Here is a 26249-nt window from a genome sequence, read left to right as displayed (position 1 = left end):
TATTTGAGAAATTCACATTGGGTCAAATGCCAGGATTTACATTTCTTAAGCTTTGCTGTGCTGCAGTTACAAAGGCACTGGGATAGGGTGCAGAGAGCTGCTCTGAACATCACTCTTGGCAACGTGCCTTACTTGCCAGATGAGGGAATCTATGAGTGCCAGGGGTGCATGGTTGCAAAGATAACACGCTGCAAGGTACATTTTTCTGTCAAGGAGCCAAGATGGAAATTCATTAATAATAATTTGCACTTAGAGGAGAGCCTTTCATCTGAGAAGCTCAGTGACTTCCAATTGTTGGTAAAGGATAAAAATGTGAGCTGGCTGAAGGAGCCCTGTTTTCTCAAATGAGCCAGTGCCGGGTGAACACATTCCCCTTCTCGAGGCCCGGGAGCACAGCTGGACCTGTGTGAGGGCTGGGCCTGTCTGCTGGAGGGAGGTAATTAGTGAAATCACCTGGTGCAGTCAGTAACGAGGAGCCCAGCCTGCTGGGGCAGAGGAGAGCATTTGAGTTGTTGCAGATGAAGGTCAAGTGCTGTGTGAAAGCCGTGCTGCTGGCGGGGTAGCGCAGCGTGGCACGAGGCAGCCGTGGGATGGGAGGATGATGGTTGCAGGAGGAGGGAGTAGGTGAAGGTGAGAGAAAAAGTGAAGCTCTCCTGTTGCTGTGAGGCCACTGGCTGCTGGTACAGAATGGACCTTCGCGAAAAGTGAGTCCTGCTTTGTTTGGTTTTTTTTTATTACTGGTTTGTGTTTTGAGGGAAGGAGAATTCTTATTGCTTGCTTACGTGTCTCAAGTTTGCGAATCAGCAAGAGAAACTCTGTGTTGATCATGCTTTATATTTGGCAAGGGGAAGGCCACTGCTAAGGGAATAAGATGCGATTTGCCTGGTATATGTGCATGGGAACACTTCATAGTGCAAAGTCAACATGGTGCATCCTGGATCAGATGCGGGATCCTGAACCTTTCTGATATGGCTTAACTGCTAGGAAATCTGTATTCCTTCAACTAGCGAGCATGCTGACTTGCCCTCACTTTCTAGAAATACTTTGATGTTGATTAAATTTGAGAGATGACCTGAAAAAGGCTCTTGCTTTTGGAAAGCAAGGATGCAGTTAGTTCATGGTGCTACAGCCAGCTTGCTGGGTTGGAAACAGGACAGTGACCCCCAGTGCTTGCACATATATTTCTTCTTTCCTTCTTGCCAAGCTCCAAGACCAAGTAGCCATAGCAGCAAGAGTGTTGCTCTGTTTTGAAAGACTCCTAAGCTGAATTTCGGTGCTTAAAAATAAGCTGTCAGCAAAGATACAGCAGCAGACAGAGATAATGATGCAAAATACCAAATAACCCCCCCTCTTGATTACTTATTTTGGACAAACTCAGACCCATTCTTTTTATGCTTATGCTATGGAGGGATTAAGGCTCTTTGTGTGAAGCAACAGTGTCAAAGCCAGCCACGAGCATCTTGGAGGCAATATGTCTGATGTTCAGCTGAGCCATATCACGTTGCAAAGGCACCCTGTACTAATCATCCCCTTGGCTGCTGGAGGGGCTGCTTTGTGAGCTATCAGGCATGCTGCAGCCAATTGTGCATCTTTCTGGAGGTGCAGTAGCATGTTTAGAGATAGTTGGTAACTTTTTTTTTTTTTTTTTTTTGCTCCTCTATTTTCCCCTTGAGCCTGTATCTGAAGGCTTTTCAGGTGGCCAGTTTCCAGCATGCTCTATGGCTGTTTAGGGTGGTGAGTGCAGGGGACACTGCAGTACCTCTGTGCTCTGGCTGCTGGAGTAGCTTCTCAGCCCTTCTGAGCTTTGTGCTGCAAGGCAACTGTAAGGGTCAGCTTTCATCCCCAGAATTCAAATAACATGAGTAGCAACTGAATTCCTGGAAGCCACAATTTAGGTTGGAATCCTTCATAAAGAGATTGCAGCACCATGGTTATCTCGGCACTTCTGTCTGGCTACAAATGCAGGATAGGAGGGAAATCTTACAGAAGGCTTTTGGTAGTTTTGCCACTGTCTCACACATGGCCTAGTGAAAGAGGCACCTGGCTGAGAAATGCCTGTTCTGCCCTTGGCCATATCAAAATCTGCTCATTCACTGCTTGTTTCTTTCACTGTTGGATATTTTAAGCTGCCATCTAGCTTCCTGAGATTGCTGATTTAACTTTCAGCAATGCTAATGAAAAGCCACTGGCACAAATTCATGTTATTCAGATCTCCTGTGGACTGTGGGGAGAGGGAAGGTGGAAAGAAACATGGACAGTTTATGTTGCAGAACTGAAGAATGAGAGCAAAGTCCCATGAGAGAAAAGATAAAGACTTAAGTTGTATGGAGGCCAGGATTGCTTTCTTAGTGTGCTTTCTGTAATGCATGTATAATTTCCCTGACTGTTGTGGTCTTTCCTGGTTTGGAGTCATAATTTTCCTGGTTTGGGGGTAAGATCTCTGCAACCCCCCGAGGCCTAGGATGGCTATGTTGCCTGGTTCTCAGTACATGGAGTGGGAGCAGCACAGCAGGTAGCAGAGCCTCCACTCTGACAATCTGTGCTGACACCTGAGGAACTGTGTGATCAACAGTACTGTTGGTAAAGGCTGTCCATATAATTGATAATCTGGCTGTATGTGATAGTGATTTATTCTAGGGCCAGGTCATAATTGTATATTTTCTGATGACAGGGAAGATTTTGGTTCCCAAACTGGGTTGCACAGCTCATGGGGCTCTGGTTGGACAGCCGTACTGCAGGCAGAAAGCCCCATTCAGGACAGACAGGCACCCAAAATGCTGTGTAGCTAGTGATTGTCACTTCAGTGTCATTTAGTAGCAATTGCTATAGGAGCAGAATTATCTGGGTTATGATGACACTATACATCTTATAAAGCTGAGCTGAGGTTACCATAATGATGAGACTCTATTAATTTAATATGATTTTGCTACAGGGCCTCTTCATGGATTGTCTGAAAAGATTAATAGTCTTTCACAGAAACACTTTGGCAAATCAAGTCGCCATTTCCCATTCTTCCACTCCACCCCTGCATTTTGGGATCTTCCGTTTACTTTTTCCATCATGCCTCTAGGTTCGTCATACCACATCCATCAGCATGGCATGAGTTTTACATGCTTTTTTAAAAGCGCTCCGAGAGTATCTTCTCTGCTTTGTAGGGCATTGTGTCTTACTATTTTAAAGCCTACTGTTACAAAAATAAGATGCAAGCTCACACTGGGGGAAGAGGGAAATGAGCGAGTCAGATAACTGACACCTTCAAGGGCTTTTTGGAAACCCACCAAGCGGACTAAAATGGAAGTTTCCCCCAAATGCAGAGCAAAAAGGATTTGTTCCCAACTGGGAAGAAACCACCATTATAAATCCAGAGGCCTTCCCCCATACAGGGAGTGCTGTTCTCCACGGCTCTACCCGTGACTACCAGAACTCTGCAGTGTTATTTGTAGCCCTGCAGTTTCCCTTGGGTAGTGCCAATGGGACGCGGGTAGCTCCAGTCGGGTATGTGTGAGCGTTGCAAGCGGCTCTGAGGAGATGAGGGAACCTGGACGTCTGTGCTCTGCCTTCAGCTCCCCACGAGGCTGCCCTGGCTCCTGCTCTCTGAACAAAAGTCTGTGGACTCCGGTGATACAAGCTGCATTGGCCTGACACTTGGGGTTGAAGGGAAGATTCCTAGACATGTGCTAATGAGATATCCAGCTCATCTCAAGTAGGAAGGAATTAAACGTTTAGATAAGAATTACGAGTGTGTCACTCTCTAGAAGTGGCTGGAGTGACTTATCACCTGTGATAATGTGCAGTTGCGAGCGAGTGCTGTGGTTCATCATAGCAATGAATGGTTACGAAGTGTAGCATTTCCCATTAAGTTTCACAGAGCTCCATGTTCGCTCAGGTCTGTCAGTACAGACCTCTTGTAATACAGGTTTTTGGAGAGCCGTCCATGTTTCAGGTTCCTTCCTGGCAGCCCTTCCTGTAGCATCATCTGTTCATGAAGTAATTGCTGTAGTAGGGCTTGTATTTATTCAGCTGCTAGCTGTAAAAGGAGCAGATCAAAACACAGTTCTGTTTAGAAAAGGCTAAAGACAGAGGTATTCTGGTTGGTTTTGTTTTTCAAGGTTCCCCCCCGCCCCCCTCCAATGGGAACAAGCTGGGCTAAAAAATCTAGTCTGGTTAGACTGAGGTAGCTGTAAGCACAAGGCTAAAGATGGAGATGTCCAGTGCCTCTTCTCAGTGCCATTCTGTTCACCAGAGCAGGTGTGGGGATGTCCCATAGTTTTCAGTGTCCTAAGGATTGCCATGGTAAGCTGTTCCTGCTACTGCAGCTTCTGGGATGCAGGACCTATGGGGCCAAGGCAATGGCATGGGAGCTCCGCACGTAGGGCATAGCCAGCTGCACAGTATTTAAATATTCCTGCATTCCTCTGGTGCCCAAGTAGGTTGATATGTATGGTGTGGACCTGCAGCAAGTTATGTTCCATTTGCATAAGCTACTGGGGAGTGGTTGGGAGGAGAAAGTGAAAGGGTGTGTGGGAAGGGCAGGAGGAGGAGAGAAGGCCTATAGGCCTTCCCAGCTTTTATTATGTCTTATTTTAGTTCAGTATTTTCAGTGCCCTTGTTTAAATTGCCCTTAGTTTTGGATTTATGAACCAGGCTATGCTTTGATAAAATAACAAGTCCCATGTACTTAGAGGTTTTATTAAAAAGATGAGCAAGTAAATATAAAATGAAACAGGCATATTGCTAAACTAATCCAGTACAACTTCACTAAACTACCAGAATGGAATAATGCAGCAATCAAAGGCTGCTATTAAAACTGAATCCATAAATCAGTGGATTCAAATTAACAATTCACCAAATTAAACCAGCAGGTAATCAAATTCAATGATAGGGTTGATGCTGAGAGGAATTGGTCTGTGTTGGTCTCATTGGAAAAACATATGGAGAAGCCAAGTCCTTTCAGTTGATGATAGAAACCAGCGCTTTGGCCAGTGCAGTCCTTCAGCTGGTGAAGGGCATAAGCACATGGGAAGTAGGTGCAAATGGGACATAAAAGTAAACGTTTCCCAGGGATGTACCTCAGTGCAGACAAATGCAGAAAATTGATTTGCATGTATATCTTGCCTGAAATTATCAGCATCTGCAGCAAATGCATGGCCTCTTTGGATCTTGTTCTCTTCTCCCAGTCCTGCTCTTTTACTTTCAGTACCACTGCATCTTCCAGCAGACTTGCTCTGGAGACTGATCGAGCTGCAGGCAACCCTGTTTCTCTTTAGACCTCTTGGTGGCTGAGAAAGGGGGAATTTCACAGCCTGATGTTCCCTTCTAGGGTACTGCTACTAAACATATGCATGCCAGTCTCTACTACAGACCCATCCGCAGCAGAGAGGGGTGTGTATGGGGGAGGGAGGAGAGCCGGAGACCATCATGCTCTGTCGTGTCTTGAGGTATCGTGATAATGCTTGGAGAAGTTTGGGGAGAGATGAGGTGGCTGTTTCCCACCTCCCCCGCTTCTAGGCGGGTGTCTGTATGAAGCAGTATCCTGCGTTGCCAGCGTGATCCTTCCATGGCACAGCGAAGGCAATAATAAATGACCTTTTTACTTCACAAAACCTGCTCAGTTAGCAGTAAGCGTATGTTCTTTCAGAAATACTCTGATAGCAGCATGAGGGCAGAGAGGGGGAGGCCAGCCAGGAAGCTTGATGTCAGCCTTCTAGCTGAGGTAATGGACATAAAAATCTCCATATGCTGAGAAGTCATTTTAAGAAAAAGTATTAACCTAATTAGCCCATTTGTCTCTTCTCTCATCAAGCATCTTTCTAACAACAGTTATTTCCTGCCTTAAATTAGGAAACTAATATAGGTAATGTCATAACTTGTGTTTTGGAGTTATTAGAACAAGTTGTCTTGCTCTTTAGAATAAATTAATATCAAATTCTGTCTGCAAATTTGTCCATTTTGTGTCTGTACGGACTAGGGAATTTCATTGCGCTAAAAGCTGGCATAGTGAACGCTAGATTCAGAAACAAATCTATGGCCCTTTAGTAGGAAGGTCAAAATAATAACCAAAATAATCATGAATTTAAAAACAGAGCCTTTATTGGAAAGTGGGAATTCACTTACAGGTAATGCAGGAACAGCCCCAGGGAACAGCAGTCACATGGAGGTGGCACACAAGCAGCTGCATTTGTATGTTTAAACGAAAATGGATGGTTGAACAAGGCTTGATGCTTTTTTTTTTTTTTTTTTTTTTGGTTCTAAAAAGGCCTGCAAATATGCTTGCTAGCAATTTCCCATCAGAGCCCTGTGGCTTAATTAGACAAGTGTAATTAGTTCAGTTCCGTGCAGCATTGCTAATCTGCAAGAATTGGAAATTCCTGAGTCTGCGTCAGATATTGGTGATGCAATGGTTTAAAATGCAATTTGAAGGCTTTTGCAGATCCCTCGTTAATGTGGAGCTGTAGAAAATGCCTCTCTTCAGCCTTGGGCTGTTAGTCAAAATTTGGGTGCATTAGGAATGCTGCTGAGCACTACAGGGGGGCAGGGGCTATTTTAGATGTGAAGTCTTTCACTTTTAAGTGCCTGAATCCTTTGGTTTAAGTGGGAACTTGGTGTTCCTGGATTCAAGGGTGTGATCTAGTAGAAAATGGTTAAAATCATGCCAAGTACCCAGTTCTGAGTCAGTCAAATTCAGCTCCAGAAAATCTTGATCCTTTAGCTCATCTCTTTGAGCTCTTCATCTAGCAGAAATATTAGCAATTACCTGGCAGAATGTCTTCAAGCTGAAAGAGCCGGACTCATCTGGCATTGTGTAGTGCCCCTTCGGACTAGGCACTGGCTGTCCTGGGCTTCCGTCCAGAGGTTTCGTCATGATGATGTTTATGAAGAAAAATTCTAATGCATCTATTATTTGAAAAAGATAGCTCTAAGATTTCAAGGTTAAATAAAACCAGGCTGATAGTTGGAAAGACCAGGAGCTGGTGTATTCCTAAATAGCCAAGAAGAAATTTCTCAGGAACATAAGTGCTAACCTGATATAGTAAAGGGAAACTACCTAAGCAGAAATCTTGGCCAAGATTGCAAGAGATGATTAGCTGCTTAACCAGTTTCAAGATGTCATCAGCATTGTAAGGCTGCTCTGTATACAAATGCAGGCATGCAGTACTGTCTGCCAGAAGATGGCACTCAAAGTATGGCATGCTACATGTTTTGGAGTCCTATCTGCTTGTTCCTGATCTATTGGGTGATAGTTCCTGCACATGCAGACCTAGAGCTGATGGAGTTCTGTGTAATCACTACAGCCGAAGGCTTTGTAAGCAGCTACATCCTTGTGCCTGAAAGGGGTCTGTGATCCAGGAAAATGGGGGGGGTTCTGCGAACAAGAAGTCACTGCTGAAACACTTATCTTGGTGACTTGCAAGCTCTGCTGAGGGACTCCAGGTTTTGTTGCACAATTCTGGCATTGCTGTGTATCTCCTGGGGAGAGGGATCTGCCCTTGAATGGCACAGTTCCACTGCGGTGGAATTCTTCTGTCTGCAAATACAGATATAGTTCTGTCAATCTTTATAGCTGCACCTCAAATATAACAGGCGTGCTAGCTTCAGGACCTCTGGGAATAACTGAGTGTGTGGGGGCAGAAATGGAGTGTTTTTCTGAATGAATAACAGTTTAAAAATGAGGATGAAAAGTGCAATTATGATGGAGATGTCTGATACCTAAGGTGGAGCTGCAGCTATTAGCAGCAAGAAAACATTACCAACTTCACAATGTGTCTTGTTAGTAGAAAAATTAGTTTTAAGGAGGGGACAGGGAGGGAGAACCTGTAGAACTGTTCTCTCTGCTTTCTCTATCACTGTTTGATGTGAAGAACATCAGAACAGCTTATGTTAGTTGCTAATGATCTCTGCAGAGTGCAAATAGTTTTAGTGCAGAGAGTAACAGTTCTCGGGCTATGGGCTCTCCGTGTGTCTGTACCTGACCGAGAACATGAGTCGTAAACAAGGAGGGAAATAGGGCCGGGACTCAACAGCATGCGAGGTCCTCAGTGAGTTACTGGTGGCCGTGTGGGTCCTGTTGCCCCAGGGTTACTATGCTGCTGCTCCTCAGAGTTATGTTGTGGCATAGGCTATGCTGCATGATACCTCGTTGTAAACTGGGTCTCTTCAGTAGTATTTCTATCCACAGACAAAGCTATGGCAAAGTAAATTAATGCTGAGGATGTGGCACCCCCCACCTCTTCCTCTCTTCTCCCAAGCTGCTCAAGTCCCTTTCCAGAAGCGCACCCCTCCTGCCCTGCTCTGGTTGTACTTCCTCCTGTGAGCGTGATGTAAGGTAACTTTAACTATAGCAGAAGAGGAGGCTGCAGGGTATCTCCACCCTCTTGTACCCCCCAAGTATTTAAATAAATAGTGCACAGCTGTGTTGTACCTTGCTGCGCTGTGAGCACTCTGACAGAGTGACAGAGGCAGCTCTGTGCCATCCTGCTAGGGCAGGACTGAAGGTAAGCAGTTAAAGGAAAACATTGCGTAGTGCTTGGGAAATGAGGACTGGCTATTGTGCATAGATTTCCATACAAAATCTTCTATTGCTGTGTTTTAAACATGCAAGGGAGCAGAGACAGAAGTGGTGGCCAGGGCGGGACAGTATCAGCGGGTGTTTTTCCATGACAATAGAGATCAGCATGTGAAGGACACACGCCTGGCTCAGCAGCGGAGCATCCGTTCCCCTCCTTGACTGAGACCTGTGAGCAATCTAGGAGATATGGTACCAACTTTCATACCAAGTGTTTTCCCGGGGGATGCTCCAGGAGTAACTGATCCTTTCACCTGCCATCTTGCAGAGTAAGCAATAAAAAGTTCTAACACAGATGCTTCTTCCCTCCCTCAGCAAAGCCCCCCCGCTATGTTGTTATTCCCTTCCTTTTTTGCATTATGGTCCATTCACGCAGACTTTCCTTAAGCTAAAAGCACATAAAGTTTGTGAGCAGTGGAAGAGAATTACTTTTGCTTTGCAAGTACAATAAAATCTTTCTTTTTTCCCTTCAGCATCAAGCAGAGTTGTAGTGAAGGGGAGTAAGTTAATCTTTTCGTATCAGGCCAATAAAGGAACTGTGAAGTCCATCCAGAGCTCATCTTTGGCCACTTGGGTGAGCACAGCTGTGCGGTATTTACAACCCAGAAATTGCCAAATCTGCACTTCTGTCCCTCATCATTTATCAGCAGATGCTTCCATCGTGCTTAAGCCCAAATGTTAAGGATTCTCTTATTTTTTCGTTTTTCTTTTCCTTTTCTCCTTCCTTCAGCACTTGGGGAAATAATCCCATTGCTATGATGTTGCCATGCTTTAATTTTCCTATCTGGAAACCATTCTTCTGAGGCTGAATTTAAGAAAACAAAATGGCAACCAGTGGCCTCAGTCTTAGTAGTGCTAATATGGATTCCATGGATTTCCTTTTATCACACTACTGAGCTAAATGAAATTACAGAAGGCTAGTGAGCAGCCTTGGTTCATTCTGATTCCCATGCACTGCTCTTGATTACAGAGTAAAGACAGGTCAAATGGTGCATCTAAATGAGTAGCTGGTGAGGCTAGGACCTGTGAAGGACAAAGGAGGTTGGCTTAAGCCAGAAAAGGCATTAGGTTCCCAATTATGATTCTGGAAATCTTCTCCAGATCCAGGCACGCCCACTGAAGAATCCCAAGAGGGGTAATCCATCCAAGCAACCAATTCAGCCTATTGCAAAGTTAATGTGGGTCTGTGAACTTCAATTCCCCACCCCTTCCCACCCCCCCCCTTATCTCTGCTTGGTTTAGCTAAATGCTGCCAGAGTCCAGATTTCTGCCTTGGATTATACCAAGGATAAGACGATCTTGTGTGCTAGTGGGTGGGGAACAGCCTTGGAGTAGGATTCACTTCTAGTGCTGCTACAGTTCTCTTCTTAGGGCGTCTAATTGTCCTGTCTGTTTTCCCTATGAACAGCCTAAACGCATGCATATAAACACGTGCCTCAACACAAACCCATCCTCTGCCCTCTCGGGAGTGCAAAGAGGCAGCACTGAAGAGCCCCAGCAGACTGAAATGCCTCCCCAAGCTTGCGTGAGAGCCCAGTTGCTACTTGGAGGATCCTGGCGTGGCTGACTCCCGGGAATCCCTGGCTGCTCTCCAAGCCACTGCATCAGGATGACAGCTAAAACGTGGATCTCATTTTCTTTTAATTCGTCAGGGAGCCTGCCTCTGATTACACACCTCAGGGTTCCCTTTATGCTTATGCACTTCCCACAACTTATTAAGCTCTTAATGGATTGCACAGTCATCAAGCTGCAATGTGCCGCCTTATTGGAGTGGCTTGTGTTGGCTTCTCTTGCTGTGTTTTTGGGTGGATCTGGCATAGTTCTGCTGCCTCTGGTGAAGGTTTGGGCATAGGGAGCTCTTCTGTGGTCCTTGAGGAGAAGAAGCTGTCCTCATGCTCCATGGAAGTAATGCTGGTATCAATTGTATCTGGATGCTCATGAGCTGGAGGAGTAAGGCAGAAACAGCTCCTTCCCCAGTTGGTTCTTTCTGCTCAATTTTGAGCAGACTGAAGTACAACTTACAAACTGAAGTAATGGTAAAAACACACCCCTGGGTTATCATGGATTTGTCAGCCTTAGGCTAAAGAAGAGCATGAGCTTCTACCAGTTTTCTGCTTGATAGAAGGGCAAAAGTGATCGAAGGCAGAGAGCTTGACTCTGTCATTACAGCTGAAGCTTTAACTGTGTCACTGATGACCCATGACTTCCCTGCAGGTTGACAGCTACTTAGTCCTTCTTAAATGTCCATTTAGTCTAATGGATGGATTTGCTTTTTATTTTTTTAAGAGCATATGTGACTGTGTATTCTGAACTGTGTGCAATGATTTTTCTACAAATAATCCATGTATTTGAGTGGGCTTTTTCTTTTGAGTACTCTAGCAGCATTCAAGCCTTCATGGTCCATACAAAACAAACCTTGGAAAAAGCAAAGTGAGATGCTGTGTTACAGAGAAGGGTAAGGGAAGATCTGAAAAAGAGGCAAATTAGAACTAGGGGGAGGGGAAAAAAAAAAAAAGTAAAAAATACCATGACCTTTTCAGGAAGGCTGAATTGTCATCAGTCTTCTGAAGTTTGATTGCTACTTCTGATACTCCTCGGTTGTGTTTCTTCTTCATGACTTCACATCTGTCCATCATCTGATCTCTGCCCCAGCTGCTAGGGTACCTTTCTCCTTTTGCCTGACTCTGCTCTTAATACTTTTATATCTGTATTCTCTTTCTTCCATTAAAAACTTCTGGGATTTGGTTTTTGAATATAGATGTTGGCAAAAAAATTCAGATCTTGAATGCCATTTGGGTAGAAGTCCCGCCGGTACCAGTGCCGTCTGCAGCCTCTCTGACACATCCCCCATGAAACCCGCCTTTGAGTTCCGGCCTCAGTGACAGTTCTTGTGACGTTCGGTCACCATTTGAAGCTCATTACTCGACTCTTAGTTTGACCTTGTCCACGGCATCTCTTGGGACATTTCAAAGAGCCTCATTGTAGGCAGGATTATTCAGCCAGTGCCTGTAGATAATGGAACATGAAGGCTGGGACCTGAGCACTGATACGCGTTTGTCTGGCTCCTTCCTTCTGCTCTCACCAGGCTCTGTTCAATTGCCCTTGTCGCTGTGTTGGTCTCTTCTGTATACCTCTGCCCTGGACACTGCCTATAATTACTTTCACACAGGGTCGTAACTCTACATCTCTGCTGTGTTCAGAAAGCTTGCAGCAGTGTAAATAAAACCTATCTACTTCTAGTGCCCTGTTACATGCATGCTTAACTCAACCGAGCTCAAAGGGTGGCATGTGCTAAGTGCATCTGCAGCGCACGTACAACAAGATCGGTTAATTCCAGGAGAAAGCCATGCATCACGTAAGAGATGAGGTAATAATTTAAAGTGATCCAGGAGACCATGTAGCAAAAAAACTTGACACTTTTCAGAAATATTTTAAAATTCCATAATTTTCCCAGGAATGATTCAGAAATCTTGCTCTGTCTTTGTTGTTGTATACGAAGTATTATTAGCATAGGGTTTCAGTCACTCTTGCAAGCAGAAATTAGACTCCTTGATCACCCATCATTTCCAGATTTTACTTGGAAATATGAGAAACCTTTCTTTCCAATCCTTTTCTTGAGGATTACAACTACAAAACTGCCTTGTGCCATTACTGTGGTGTTTTGGTAAACATGCAAACTTTTCCCTAAATCTTGCTTTTATGAATGTATACTATCACTTATTTAATTGGGCAATGACTTTTATCATCACGTACAATAAATACCAAATTTTGCTATCATCTTCACTGCTCAGGCTATCAAAGGGAACCCTTAACCTGAACGTGCAGCAAGCATAGTGGGGTTCCCTTTTTCCTCACTCATAAAAGCAGAAAACTTGGCAAAACGTAGTAGCAGCGCGCTGTAGGGGGGCTGCTTTTGGCGAATGATTCTGTTGCATTTAGTAACCAAGACAGAAAGGCAAGAGTCAAATACTTGGTCCCTCAAATCCCCAAGGTAAATCTGCTGCTGAAAGCTTTGTTCTACAGTTTGTTGCCACAACTCTGTGTGTGTGTATACATGAATATTATACTGGGGTCTGTTTCATTTTGTGCTATAAATAGTTGCAAAGTGAAAATGGAAAATTAAAGGAGAAACAACTTTACAGATGAAATAGATGGTCTGCTGTTGATCATGTAGGTATTAGCTTAATTATTGTGCAAGTGATTTCCGAAAAGAATCGTAGAGCAATCTGCTATCATAAAGTAGATTAATTTCTGTACTAGAAGTTCCACACTCTCTTTCTTAAATCACTTGTGGTGCATTAGGTAATAGAAGTAAAGCGACAGTTTGTCTAAAGGTATAATTCTCCTTGATGAAGCTTCCTCAGTAAGTGTCTCCTTGAATCTGGCTTGGCTTGCATTTAAAATCTACGTGAATGAAAAATGCCTGCCTCGAACCAAAAACTTTGACTAAAACAACAGCTGTTTGGGAAAGTTCTGCTTTTTGTAAACTGGAGGTTTTGAAACTCTCTAATGTGTAGCAAGTGGCTAGAACGACAGATTAAGTTTCTGGAGAGATTCCATGCAGCAGGTGAACGCTTTAGGGTTGATTCTGGTTTTATTGCTCTATGTTATTTTTTTATTATTATTTTTTGTTTAGTCTTTAGGGATCTCTGATGGTTCAGGCAGTGGATGCACTTGTAGAGTCCTTGGGCAGCTCCGGCTCGTGCTGTTCTAGTGTAGCATGACTGCTGTACCCAAGAGCCACCTCCATGGAAAGGATGCTGGTGGATGGTTAGGGGTAGGCATGGGAGGAAAGCTTTTCCCAGAGAGGTTGTTGCAGAAGTAGGAAAGCTTGAGGGGAGGCAGGCAGCTCCCCTGCTGCTTCTAATAATAAAACAAAGCACAGAGGAGAAAAGGGTTTTGATCGTGTTTTCCTCCTCTGCAGGCTTTAAAGGTCTTTAACAAGTTGGCAGATGTCAGTGGAAGTGACTTTCCTGTGGCTTCGGGAAGAATCTGGACCTCCCTGTGAAGCCTTAATCACAGGACTGACCTTCTCAGAGGAAAACAGATACCATGGAGGGCAGGCAGGGGTATGGGTCTGCCAGCTCTGACCCTACTTCAGTTTGGTCTCATCCTTTGTACCAAAGGGTGTCTATATAACGTTCAGCCAGCCAAAGATGCAAAAGCCTTATAATTAGGTGGGCAGAAAGCATCCTCTGTTAAGAGACTGCCACTTTGCCTGGCGTGAGCTGCTGTGCTCTTGAGCTGAAAATGGAGCAGCTGAAGCCGCACATCCGAACTGTGGAGGTGACAAGGGAGAGCATTAAACGCTGAGTATCGGTCTGGGTCTGCGCCTGCTGCTGCCCTCTGAACACAGCCTGTGCCCGGCCGTGTGGCATCTCTCGTGCAAATAGGGCAGAGCTACCTGGGGCTCCCAGGGCTCAGTCCCCCCACGGTCAGGAGAGTTTTGAGTGGGCTGATGTGACCCACTACTGATTCCCAGCCTTGCTCACGCTCAGCTCCCTCTCAGCAGTTGTGAGAGCTCTGTCACAATGAAGGGGTGGCAGATGCGATATCTGAGACCAGGTTTTGCCTTTACTGTGGGCTTTTGTATCTCCAGGGTTGTAGCCTTGTGTCATGCTCAGCCTAGCAGAAATTGAACCTCAGACTAGCCAGAAACACTTGTATTAGGTGCTTTAAAACACTGAAAAAGTTCATTAAATAGCATAAAAAGCTGACTGTTGGCCCCCTTTAAAATGAAGGGAAACTGAGGCTAAGGCACAAAATTACTTTCCTCGGCAGCAGATGGTGCAGAGCTGCTCCAGGGCAAGGGTGTACGCCTGGTCCCTGTGCCGTCTCCATACGCCTTGAGCAATGCTGCCTCTCGCTGCGAAAACATGTTTGGGTTCCTGTGGCTGACCTAGAGCAAAATGACTTTACAGAATGTGCAGGCAGTACCTGCCGAATGTATTTTCACTGCAAAATACTCCCAGGTTCAGCTGTTGAACACCACCATCTAATCAAAAGACCTCTCCCTTCTCCTCCCCACATGAGAGTGTCTTCAGAGAGATTACTGCCACAATAATTCTGCTTTCTGTCACAGGGGCTTCACTGCATCATAAAAATGACACCTTCTGTTGTACGTGTGTGCTTCTCTGACACAGATACTTACTCAGCCCCGCAGGGCCAGTCTCGTTTCCCAGCTTCGAAGCATCGTCTTCTGTCTCCTTCATACATCATCACCAGCAATGCACAGATATTAATAAAACTCAGACGGAGAGAATGATTATTGTTGGTTATGTCAAGTAAATTTAAATGGTTTTCCCTCTTTGGTAAATCACACCCGGCAGTCTTATTTCATAAGTTATGCTGACTCCCTGGGACTGGGAGGTTGTGACTAACAGCTGTTGTTTTTACAAAGTGACTTGCCTTGGCTGGAGGAAAACAAAGGCAGATAAACGTGATGTGATTTGCAGAGCCGCTTAGCGGAGGCTTGTCAAACGGGGCCGTCTAAAGCCCAGTGATAAACGTGGGCCCGTTGCTGGTTTGTGACCAACGGGAGTGTTTTCTGTACTGTCAAGTTTAGCTCCTGCTTTGAAGAAAGCAGCTTCTTCTCATCTGAGAGCACCCCGTATTCCCTCTGTAAGCGGCATCAGGTGCATGTATTGAATTAAATTCCAAGGCTTTGATTTTGGAGGTAGCTCTGTCCTTTAGAAGATAGAAAGCAGGTTGCAAGTGGCTTGCAGAAGGCTGCCTGGTACTGAGTGAAGGAAAACCTTGCTTGGTACTTGCCTAGGGCCCCTCGGGAGGACGAGGACAGGAGAGCTGCTGCTCGGTGCTCTCAGACCATGAGGGGGGCCCAGCCTCCCACAGTCAGGTTGGGTATTTGCATTTCAATTCAAGTCTTAGTTGTGTCTTTAAAAAAATACCTAGTGGGCACCTAGGACCACCAAATGTAAGACAACTTTATTCATTCAAATACACTGCCTGGCCCTGAGTTGTACTGAATTCCCAGGAGGTTGTTTCTGTTGTAAAGTTTGGTGGTTTTTTTTTTGTTTTGTTTTTTTTTTAACAGAAGAAAATGCAAATTACAACAAAACCAGGAATAGGAGCTTCCAGACACTTCTGTCAAACAATCATTTCACTTGTCTGGGCGTTAAACAAAGCACCATTTCCTCCCAGCAGAATCCTGCCCTTCCCAATTCCCCCTCGCAGCCTTTCTTGTGTGCACCAACCCTGGCTTTGCCCAGCTGATTTCCCCCCCCCCCATGCCTGGCATAATGTACAACAGTCTTCACTGAGGTCGGATGCTGACAAGCTCAGAGTATCTTTTGGCCTCTGTTGAACTCAAGGGAGGTCTTGTGGCCGGCAGCCTGTTCGCCACCCGGGGAACACTGCCGACATCGGGAAGCACGGACCTGGGTGCTCATCTCATCTCATCTCATTGCCAGTGCTTCAGGCTCCCATGAGGTTTGGAGAAGCTGGTGATCCGTGCTCCTTGTTCAAGGCTTCTCTCTTTCACGCTTATTTGCCTCAAGCAGCTCTAACAGCACCTTTTGCTCTGCCCCCATCGTTTCATTAGGTAGTAACAAGCCATCCAGGCACTTGAGTTGGAGACTTTGACACTCAAATTGTTTCAATGGTAAACTTCTTCCTGCACAAGAGGCTTGTTGCCATCAAAGCTTCTTGTAAACAGTCTTGGTAATTACAGCTCTCTACAGCTGACTGAATTTTCTGCTTGACATGCTGATGGCCTTAAAAATTAGGAAAGAAAACAACTGCTAGAGAGCTAAAAAGCTGCTTTCTAAAGCTCCGGCGTGTCCTACAGCTTCTTGGTAGGGTTGTATTAGTAATTTAGTTTTGGTTTTCACTCACCGACCACACTGAATAGTTAGGTGGCTGGCCAAGGGGATTGTATCTGGGATGAATCAAAAACTACTTCATCCTCCCCTCATCCATCCCACTAAAACAAGTCCACTATAGGTTCATCGTTTGGTTTGCCTTTTCTGATGTGAAATAAACAATTAAACTTCCTCTTCTTTAAACTAAGACCATTCCTAAGCACACCTATTGTTTTGATATAGATTTTTATCCCGCAGGCCCTAGTTCAAATGGCTTTAGATTTTTTTTAACTGTATCTGTTGGATGGTGGCTTTTCAGAAGAGAGGTCTCAAACCACCTGTACAGAGGTTGATTTGCAGAATGTGACCAGGCAGATTTCTAGCTTGTGCAAGACCCTTCTCCATTTGTTTCCCAAGTGAAGCTGGACTTACCCTTTTGCTTAAAAAGAAAAAATTCCCCTCCCTCTCCCAAGTCTGCACTTAAAATCACATTGGATTGTTTGGTCTCAGCAAGTTGGACCATCTCAAGCTTTGTCACATTTAACATAGGGTTAACTTGATCTGCAGGAAGGAAATTTCATGGCGTAGAGCACGGTGTGTTCAGGTGGTGTGCAGTCACTGCTGCTCTCGTCAAGCACTCAAACTCCAGCGTGTGACACTACTAACCTTGGAGAGGGATTACGTTAAGGCACAGTGCTTTCGTACTGAATACTGTTTTGACAAAAGCGTCCCCCAAAAGCAGACAATAGCTGTGCTAAAATATTCAGGCTTGTAAAATGGAAGAGGAGGTAAAGAACTCATAAATCTTGTGACGGGGGTGATGGGGAAAGGCACGCACTGCAGGACTGCTCCTGATTAACAGCTCAAACCCAAAGTACCCGCTCAAAACATTACAGTGGCTCCCCTTTTATTTTAGCACGAGCTCTGAGCAGCAGCAATGCAGTCAGCCAAGTGGAAGAATTAACTGAGCTTTTATTTCTGAACTGTTCCCCAAGAGGAGGGGAAACTCTCGGCAAGGTGACAGCAGAGTGGGAGCTCGTAGTGCTGCTGCACATCTCTGTGATTAATAGTGCACTGCAATTTCAAGAGCTGTCAAGCAAGCACCTCTTGCCTCCACTAAAAACCAGTGTTTAAATAGGGCTTCTTGCTGTCAGTGTTCTGGAGCTTATTTGGTATTCAAGGATGCAAAGAGGAACATAAATAATTTGATATTCATACTGACAACTCTAGGCACTGCCATAGCCCCAATTTCAACAATGTAATGGACAGTATGTTATCTCATAATGTGTTTTGAGATCAGAGCTGATTTAAAGGTTATTCATCCTGGGAGAAATTATGCTGTAATTGAATTTATCTTGCATTTATCTATTCAAGGAAACATAACTACAGTTTAAGGGAGAAAAATACATCAAGGAGCTAAATTTTTATTATCAGTTTGTATAAAAGATACAAATTATTCCAACAACCTTCCTCCACTGAGTTGTATTATTTGCTGCATAATTGAAGTCCAGAGTGGAAAATAGAGACTTCTTTCAGCAGATAAAGTTCTACACCTTTAACACAAAGGATGGCTGAAGATGATAGTGGGGCGAAGCAGCACAGAGCATGGAAATAATCAGGCTTATGTAAAGTGAATTAGAAAGTAGCTGTCTGGGGTTTAAGGGGAAAATAAATGTTCAGCCGTGAAACATGGAAATGGAGCTATAGCATCCCCAGCTTGTGAAATGGGAGCAAATGTGCTTGGTGGGGGGAATGGGTAGATGGTAACTCCTGTCCCTGTTAGTTGGCCAGGACTGGAAGAAGCCCTTATTCAGGTTAACAGATGGGGAAAGAGCATGTGAGAAGCCACTGACTTCTGAGAGTCGTGTCCCAGGGCTGCTGGTAACCAGCCTGTGCTCCCCCAGGGCATGCACAGTCTCCCAAGCGTGGTGGCCTGGAAATGGAGCAAGAAGTGGTGTTTGAGTATGTTGGCCACCCTTGGCAAGTACAGCAGCACGTGGCAGCAGTGGAGTGAAGCTCTCCCTCTCGGGCATCTCTGAGTACTTGGCCAAAGTCAATGCAATGAGTGTAGTGGGGTGAGAGGGGTGAAGTGACAGGACCAGGGACACACAGCAAACTTGGGGCAAAGCTGAAACTGGAAGGTAGGAACAGGCAGCGCGTGCAGTGCCAGGCTGCACGTGGCTTCATTAGCTTTGGGTTGCTGAATTTGCACAGAGGTGCCCATGGCACACTTCTTTCCAGAAGCTCCCCAAGCCCTGGCTGTGCTGTTTTCCCACAGTGTCCAGACCTGGGCTTGGCTCACAGGGCTTTTGCTTGTAAGCGCTGGCAAGTGGCTCGGGGGAAATACGAGGGTGTCCTTCTGGGTACGGCACTGTCTTGGAGGTTTCTTGGGGGGCTGTTTCAGCGCATCTGGCTCTGAGGCTTCGCATGTGGGACTTTCAGAGCATATACAGACAACGTTGAAAAACACTGCGGAAGAATTAGACGTCGTTCCCGTGACCAGATTATCTCAAGAAGCTATTTTGAAAGGGAAGATTGCCCTTAGCTGATCAAAACACTCCTGAATGTGGGTCTCTATATCTTGGTTTCCTTGCCCAAATACTGCAATTTTGATAAAAGGAAAAGAATTCATTTACCTCTGAGATAACAAATTTTATGCTAAATTTCAGCCAGATGGTACAGAAAACAGCTGAGAGATTATAGCCCCCAAACCAGGCTTTAAATAGAAATGATAAGTTGCTATAAAGCTGCCACTAGCACTGTTCTAACAATGGAAGAGTTATTTCCCTCATTCAGTTTCCCGTTCCCTATTATTTATCTTCCCGTTCTTCATTATCCATGTCATTTCACCTCTCCTGCTGCTCGTTACATCAGAGGGAAGGACTCTAGCCTTAGAGAGCCTCAGGAGCAGCAGAATTTCATGCTTTGCTTTAAAGTTTTCTTCAAAACTCATTTTTTACTTAAGAAAAATATTCTGAAAGATGCAGCAGCCTGGGACATTGTGTATCAGATTTGCTCTGGTAGCAGAGAAGAAGTTGCTTGGATGGACTTGGTGGCACTAGCCCTGCTCATTGCATCAGAAGTTACTTGTTTCTGGAAACCTGCAGCCTTTTGGGTTTGCTCTGGCCTCTGAAATTCACCCTTCCTGGGAGACTGGCCATGAGTTGCTGGACATGGAGCAGGCAGGGGACTGCAGCCCTGGGAGAGGGCATCTGGGTTTGGTGCTCCCTCATCTCCTCTCCCCTGGTGCTCCCTCTAATCCAGAGTCTTTCCAGGACCACATATGAGCACAGTCTGTACGACACCCTGCCTTTGTGGGGGCCAATTCTGTCCTGGCCCCATCCTGCTGCTCCTGCCAGGGAGCCAGCTTCTCACATTTAGCTCTCCTCGGGTGTCCCCTGCCCCAGCGCAGGCTGCTCAACCCCTCTGAGATGCCGAACTATAATGCTGTGAGGTTCCTCACTTGCTTCCCTCCTTCCTTCATCCTACTGAGGATTGTTTGTAGGCCAGCCTGTGCTTCATGTTTTCAAGTCCTGCTCTAAAACTGACTGTGGGACAATAACACTCTTCTCAAAGTGTTTTTTTTTAAAAGCAGCACTCCAGCAAAATATTTATTCTCTCAGAGAGCTTCCACAGCCTGAAGTGATTGCACAAGCACTGAATGGTATTTTAGTGGCACTTGAGCACAGTCAATATTTGGACAGTACCAAGAAAAAACCAGCAGCCTGGGTGATGCTTACACACAGAGCGGGCAGAGCAAGCCGCTGTTTGTCCTCTGCATTCAGGGATGCTCCCTGGTGAGGCTTTTACCTTTAAGAGTGTCGCTATGAAAATGAAGTGTCCTGAAAAATCCCAGCTCTGGGAGGTAGAGATAATAAAAAAGCAAATAGATGGCAGAGCAGTCGGCAGTGCTGTGAGTAACCTGCCCCTCCTTCAGCACGGGGCTGAGCCCCGCGAGGCGTATTCGGAGTTAAGGAGTCCCGGGGCATAGGCTTGGGGATACGTGGGGGGAGGAGGAAGGGCAGGGAGCGCTAAGCAGAGGTCTAGGAGAGCTGACTTGAATTGCCGATCTTCCTCCAGGCTTTCTTGGTGATCTGGGCAGATTATTTACCCCCTTGGGTTCTTCACCTGGGATGTGCTGACATGCCTGTCCGGGTGCAAAGGGACCGAATGGGCTATGTGCTTGTACAAGGTCAAGCACAACGGGACCCTTTGTTCCCAGTCTTAGGCTTGAAGCTGGGCGTGGAGCTGAGTCTTGCCAAACTGCCCAACCAAGCCCTGTTACCTGCTTGGAGGCGGTGGTACTCTGCTAATACGTGGTTTTTCTTGCCAGCTTAGGTTACCCCGTGTTCATATCCTCGCTTCTGCTCTTGAGCCTTGCCCCTCTAAGTGCAGCAAAAGCAGTGATAGGTAGGATGAAATGCAGAGAAGATCTGACCTTGTGTTAGCAGGAGCCTAGGCTGATCCTTTTGAATGTTTAATTTCTTCCCAAAAGAGAACGGTTTAGGCCTCCACTTGAGAAGGTCTGTCCCTGTTCCCTGGGGGATAACTGACAGAGACAGGAACGTGCCCACCCGGGGTTCTTGGAGGGAGCAAAATGGGATCCTGTGACCCCCAGATTTACACAACCATCCCCGATCAGGCTGCTTGTCTTTGTTTTACTTGTGATAGTCTGTGGTTGCAGCGTCACGGCTATGAATGATGCAAGTGGAGTATGCGTGGGTGAAGTCTAGGCTTTGTTTTAACTGGGGAAAAACATTCGTCTATCTCTTTACTTGTATGCATTGGATCAGTTAGAGATTCCAGGATACTGGGAGTTAACGAATGGGCTGAACTGTACTTGTGCCACCGGTGGAGCTCAATAGTCCCCCAACCTTTATTTTTTTTGCAAACAACCTTTCCAATATTATTCAATAAAATAGCTCTCCAATTTAATGCATCGTTGCCTCTAGATGACCATAAACTCTGAAAGCACACCCAAAGCCCAGATGATTTTTAATATTTTAACACGTGCATTTTCATGTGTTAGTTCCATGCGTTTTTTGCCTTGTCTGTGTCCCTTCAGGTGACAGCAGCACTCAGCTTTGCTTCACGGTTCTCACACCTTCACGCAAAGCATAGCGTAGCATAGCTGACAAGCAAGAAATAGAGAAGCAAATGCATTGACTGATACAGAGGAGAGCTGGAAAATCAGTTTGATGGAAAACAAAAGGAGAATACCTCTTCGTATAATAACGTTTGCTAGTGGCTAAGCAGTTATCACCTGAGCTGCCCTGGGGGAAAATGAAGTTTGATTTCCCAGCTGGAAAATTTCACTGTGATGTTAGTGAAGGGTTTAGGTGGAAACAGCTAGGGAGAGGGAGAACATATTTCCTTCAAATGCTTCCTAATATACAGATAGTGGACCGATAGCAGTGATCTTATTCAGTATTTTCTTGAATTTCATGAAGCCTGGAAAGTCTCCTCCTGGGAGCAGAAGCTGCCTTTGCTCATTGAATGGTGCAGCCATGCAGAAAGTGGTGTTTTGGCCCTGGGAATGGAATAGCAAATGGAATAGGTAGGATAGCATAATCAGTGCAAATCTGTAATTTAAGTATGACTGTTAAGGGAAAGCTGGATCCCCTCCTTATCACTGAAAGAAGGCAAGGAGAGAAGGACTGAACTACTCAGGAGCAGTTCAGGAGGCCCCTGAAGATGCTGCACTTCTCCTGGTAGTTGATCCATTCTGGCCACCTACAAGTGGGGTGCTGCTCCCCCAAGTGTTTAAATGAGAGGTGTTCACAGCATGCAGGATTGAAGTCCAAATAAAGTCCTGGCACAAACAAACAAAACCAGATGTCCTATAGCTATTTTTTCTAGAGAGCCTGAAGCATCCAAAATACAGACAGGGTTCCCTGCAAAAGCCAGCAGACACCACCATCGCTGCCACCAGGAGAGGTGGGCTCACCTAACCCAGTTAAGTGCTTGGAGCTGGATCCATGCACGCTCAAAAGGCTGTTACCATGCCAGGAGGGTGAGCGCTAAGTGTGAGCAGGACGGCAGTCACGTCTCTCCCTGACGGCTGGCTCGTCAGAGTGCATTAGTGGTAATAGGCTTGGTGGCTGAGTGGGATGAATGACACAAATGCAGATCATCACACAGGGCGTGCTGAAGCGGCACCAGAAAGGTAACTTGAATATGCAGTTCGCAAGGGGGAAAGTATACTGAGTGTCAGGAGAAGATAACACCAGGCCAGACTTTGACTTATGTTCACGCACAGAGGGGAAGCTTTTCCCCCTACCAAATCTGGCCGAGAACTGTTGATGCATGGGCTACGTGGAGGGTTTTGGACTGGATTCCCTGGCACAAACAAAGTTATTCAGAGCACGTGTGCTCTGGACTTGGCTGTTTGGCATGGAAATCCTAAAAAGTCATGTGTGTTGCCACACCATGGCCTTATCCCTATTTCTAATCTACTAAAACGTACAATACTCTAGTACCAGATACTCAGTCTTGCCTTTTTGCAGCTGAATGTTGAAATTTTCGTGGCTGAGATGCATCTGATGCACAACCGAAGGTGCTGAGTGTACGTAACGTCTGTGGTGTAATGTGCAGTTGTAAGCTGTGGACTGGAGAGTGCAGAGACTTCTGTACTCTAGTTTTGGATAAGAGGAGAGCGTAGAAGAAGTTTTGGTGGCTAGTGAGGTGCTGCAGTCCGTGGTTAGGCTTTGGTTTCCAGCAGGGGTATGAAAAAAGCTTTAATTGCTAGAAGAATTTCACATGTGGCTATGCTAATTATTTATTTGTCTCTTATTTTGCCACGTTTGGAAAAGAAACACAATAATTACCTAAGCCTGTGATTACAGTTTATGTGATGAAGTCTTGAATCTGACAAGATGTTGATTCTATTCTAATTCTTAGTTTAATCCCTTAAAACAAAGACTCTCAAGGTGCATTAACACATTAATGAATTGGAGAGAGCCTCAAAATGCCCCTGTCAGATAAATCAGAATCATTACCCTCATTATACAAATGGGGGGAGCTGAGGCACAGATAATTGCCACAGACGTGTTATATGACCTTGAAAAAGTAACGCCAGGTATCGAATTGAGATCTTCCCCGTGCCTCCCGCTCCCCCGCGGCGCGGCAGCGGCCTCCAGACGATGCTGCGGTGCAGGGCCCCTCCGCCAGGCTCCCCACGCCTTGTGTTTTCATGCCTTCACAGGTGAACCTCTCGATGGGTTGCGGAGTGACTCCCACAATCCACGCTAATAACAAAGTCACTAAGTTCTGTAGTTACAGCGCTATTTCCATGGTGACAGCAAGAGTAACAGTAGAAGGGAGCAAAAAGTTGGGCTGAACAAAGGCCTTGTGATAATAAATAAAGAAATGGATGTTGCTGAAACTCGCTGTACCGCTGCATCTTGGGCTCTGGCTGCTGTGCAATGCTTCAGGGATGCTGAGACAGAGGCAGTGAGAAAATAGTTACTTTCTGAATTACAGTCGAGGTGAGTGGTGAATTGCTCAATGGCTCATCATGGAGAAGCTGCAAGATGTGTGTGGGTAGGTTGAGGCCATTCTGCAGTGGGAATTGGGGGAAGAAGGGGACTATTCAGCTTATGCTGAGCACAAGCTTTTATGCCTTTGTCCCACACTGGTACGGGAAGATGAGGCCGCTCGCTGTCACTCCAACAGGTAGGGTTCTGCTAAACTGGAAACAAGACAAAATGCAAATAAAGCAGTAGGTTTGATCAGTCTCAAATGCGGCCTCAGGCTTGAGACTCCTCCATCAGTGATGATATTGTTTTGAGGAGATCCCTAATAGACAAGTCAGGAACATGCTGAGCACTGAACAAGCAGAAATCCTGAACTGAAGTGTCTTTTATTTCTCTCTAGACGCACACTTGGCTTACAGAAAGACGAGTGCTGGGGAACAGGGAAGCAATGCCACTTACCACAAAAGACAGCTGAACCGTTTGCCAGTTTTGTTTTTATAGGTATCACAGCAATAAAGGGTGAACTAGCAGAGAGGCTGATTTCTGGGAAAGAATATAGATGAGAGTCGTCTTTTAATTGTGAGCAACCATGGCAAACCTGACAGAGGGGATGGATGGGGGAAAAGGCAACGGTTCACTTCTGTCCTGAAAGGCTTCATCCCTCAGTGTCACTTCTGACGGCCTGGAAGCAATGGCTGGAGCAGAGCTGCCGGCAGCCCGGGCTGGTTTTACTGCCCAGCAGTAAGGGCTCTGAAGCAGCAGCCTGTTGCGTCACCGCATCAGGGTCAAATTCAGCAGATAGGGAATCAGATAGGGAATCGGTGGCACTGAGTTAAACCTCTCTTGCACCTGGTGAAGGCCCGCAGGGCACTGGCTGCTGGGGTGCTGAGGGGTGGGAAGCTGAGCTTGAAGTAATGCCGCTGCCGACACGAGAATCGGAGTTCAAAGGCAGATATGCCAAATTACAAGGTGTTGGCCTGAATAGGTGTTACTTTAGCTCAGTTCATACGTGAACAGAATTCAAAAGAAAAAGCAGTAGTGGAACGAATCGGCATTTTCTAATACCATTTGAACCTGCCGTCTGTTTTAATTTGCATCTCATGCCAACAATGATGGCTTAATTGTAACTGTCAGCCTCTCAGTAGATAGTCACTTTACTGTGTTCACTATAAACAAATCTATTTTAAATCCTGGCAACTAGGGGCAAACATCTCTATAAAATATTGAGAGCTGGGCAAATGCCTCAGCCAGGCTTTTCCTCCCCTCTGTAAACTGCACTTGGGCACAGCTCCGGCTACGCTCACATCGCTTTCGTGTTCTCTTCCCACGGATGCTCTAGTTTTGGTTTTTTTGCTGGCACATACAGGGCTTTTAAGTAGGTATAAGGAAATGTTAATATGAAGTGAAGTGTTTTTCTTTCATGCCTGTCCCTGAGCTCCCAGCCTCCATCAGAACTGGATGAAAAATGACTGAAAATGTTCACCTGCCTTCCTTCTCCCCATGGGCTTCCCCACAGTAGATGTGAAGCATTACCAAAACTGCTGTAATTTCAACAAAGCTTAAGGGAAAGCAAATCACTGTATTTCTCCAGCCTACCTCATTTCCCACATTCAAAAAAAAGAAAACCCCAACCCCACCCCAAAACAGCTTCCTCATCCCAAAACTGCCCCCACCCCACCCCGTACCTTGAGGAAACTCAAGAGTTCTGGCTGCAGCAGACAACGGCGGGACTGCAAGCTGAACTCCTGGGACTGATATGGTGCCTCTGCTCCTTATGGTCTAGCGTTTGACATCTGCATGGGTTTCAGCAGTAATAACTCCCCTTTCCCCCCCCTCTCCGGGCAGACCTTTTGCTTTTCAGGTACATGAGCAGTCAGGCAGTCTGTTTCCCATCTGCAAAAAACCCTTTTAAACAAAGAATCTGTCATCTACTGCGTAAACCTGAACTGTATAAAAGAAGACTCAAAACAACGTGATGTGCCTCTCATTCATAATAGCTAGTAGCATCCTACTCCTACCAGAGATGGAAAAGACTAAGAGCAGGTCTGGTGCTCTGTTAATCTAGACTTACTTTAAACACCCAGGCGTGTGGGTCTTGCGGGAGCCCACGTCGTTCTGGCAGAGGCGTGGGCAAGTCCTGTCCCAGTGCCCTGCCTCACCGTGCACCGTTACCGAGATCTCATTCTGTGGCCAGGTGCTCTCTCTTGCCAGACTTGCATCATGCTTAGCACACGCGTAAGAAGTTCCTTTCTTGGTGAGCCCTTAGCTGATCTCTGCGAGTGGGGTGGAATAAATTCTAAGCAAACTCCCAAGGTACGCCCGTTGTTTGCGGTGCTGCTGCTCTCTGTGGAGGATGGCTAAGACCGCATCTGTCAAAGCACTGATGCTGTT

The 26249-nt window shown here is 45.8% G+C and overlaps 1 protein-coding gene across 3 annotated transcripts in view; it reads left to right on the top strand.

Moving 5' to 3' along the window:
• The first annotated feature begins 348 nt into the window (after positions 1–348).
• Positions 349–26249, top strand: part of GLT1D1 (glycosyltransferase 1 domain containing 1) — a 128483-nt gene continuing 102582 nt past the window's right edge. For all 3 annotated transcript variants that reach the window (XM_082325496.1, XM_082325499.1, XM_082325500.1), the window contains exon 1: positions 349–436. The gene's annotated coding sequence lies outside the window, so the exon portion shown is untranslated. The remainder of the gene's footprint in view (positions 437–26249) is intronic.

Source organism: Platalea leucorodia (genome assembly GCF_965183815.1).
Source record: "Platalea leucorodia genome assembly, chromosome: 12".
NCBI classification, from domain to species: Eukaryota; Metazoa; Chordata; class Aves; order Pelecaniformes; family Threskiornithidae; genus Platalea; species Platalea leucorodia.
This window is presented reverse-complemented; position numbering and strand designations above follow the sequence as displayed.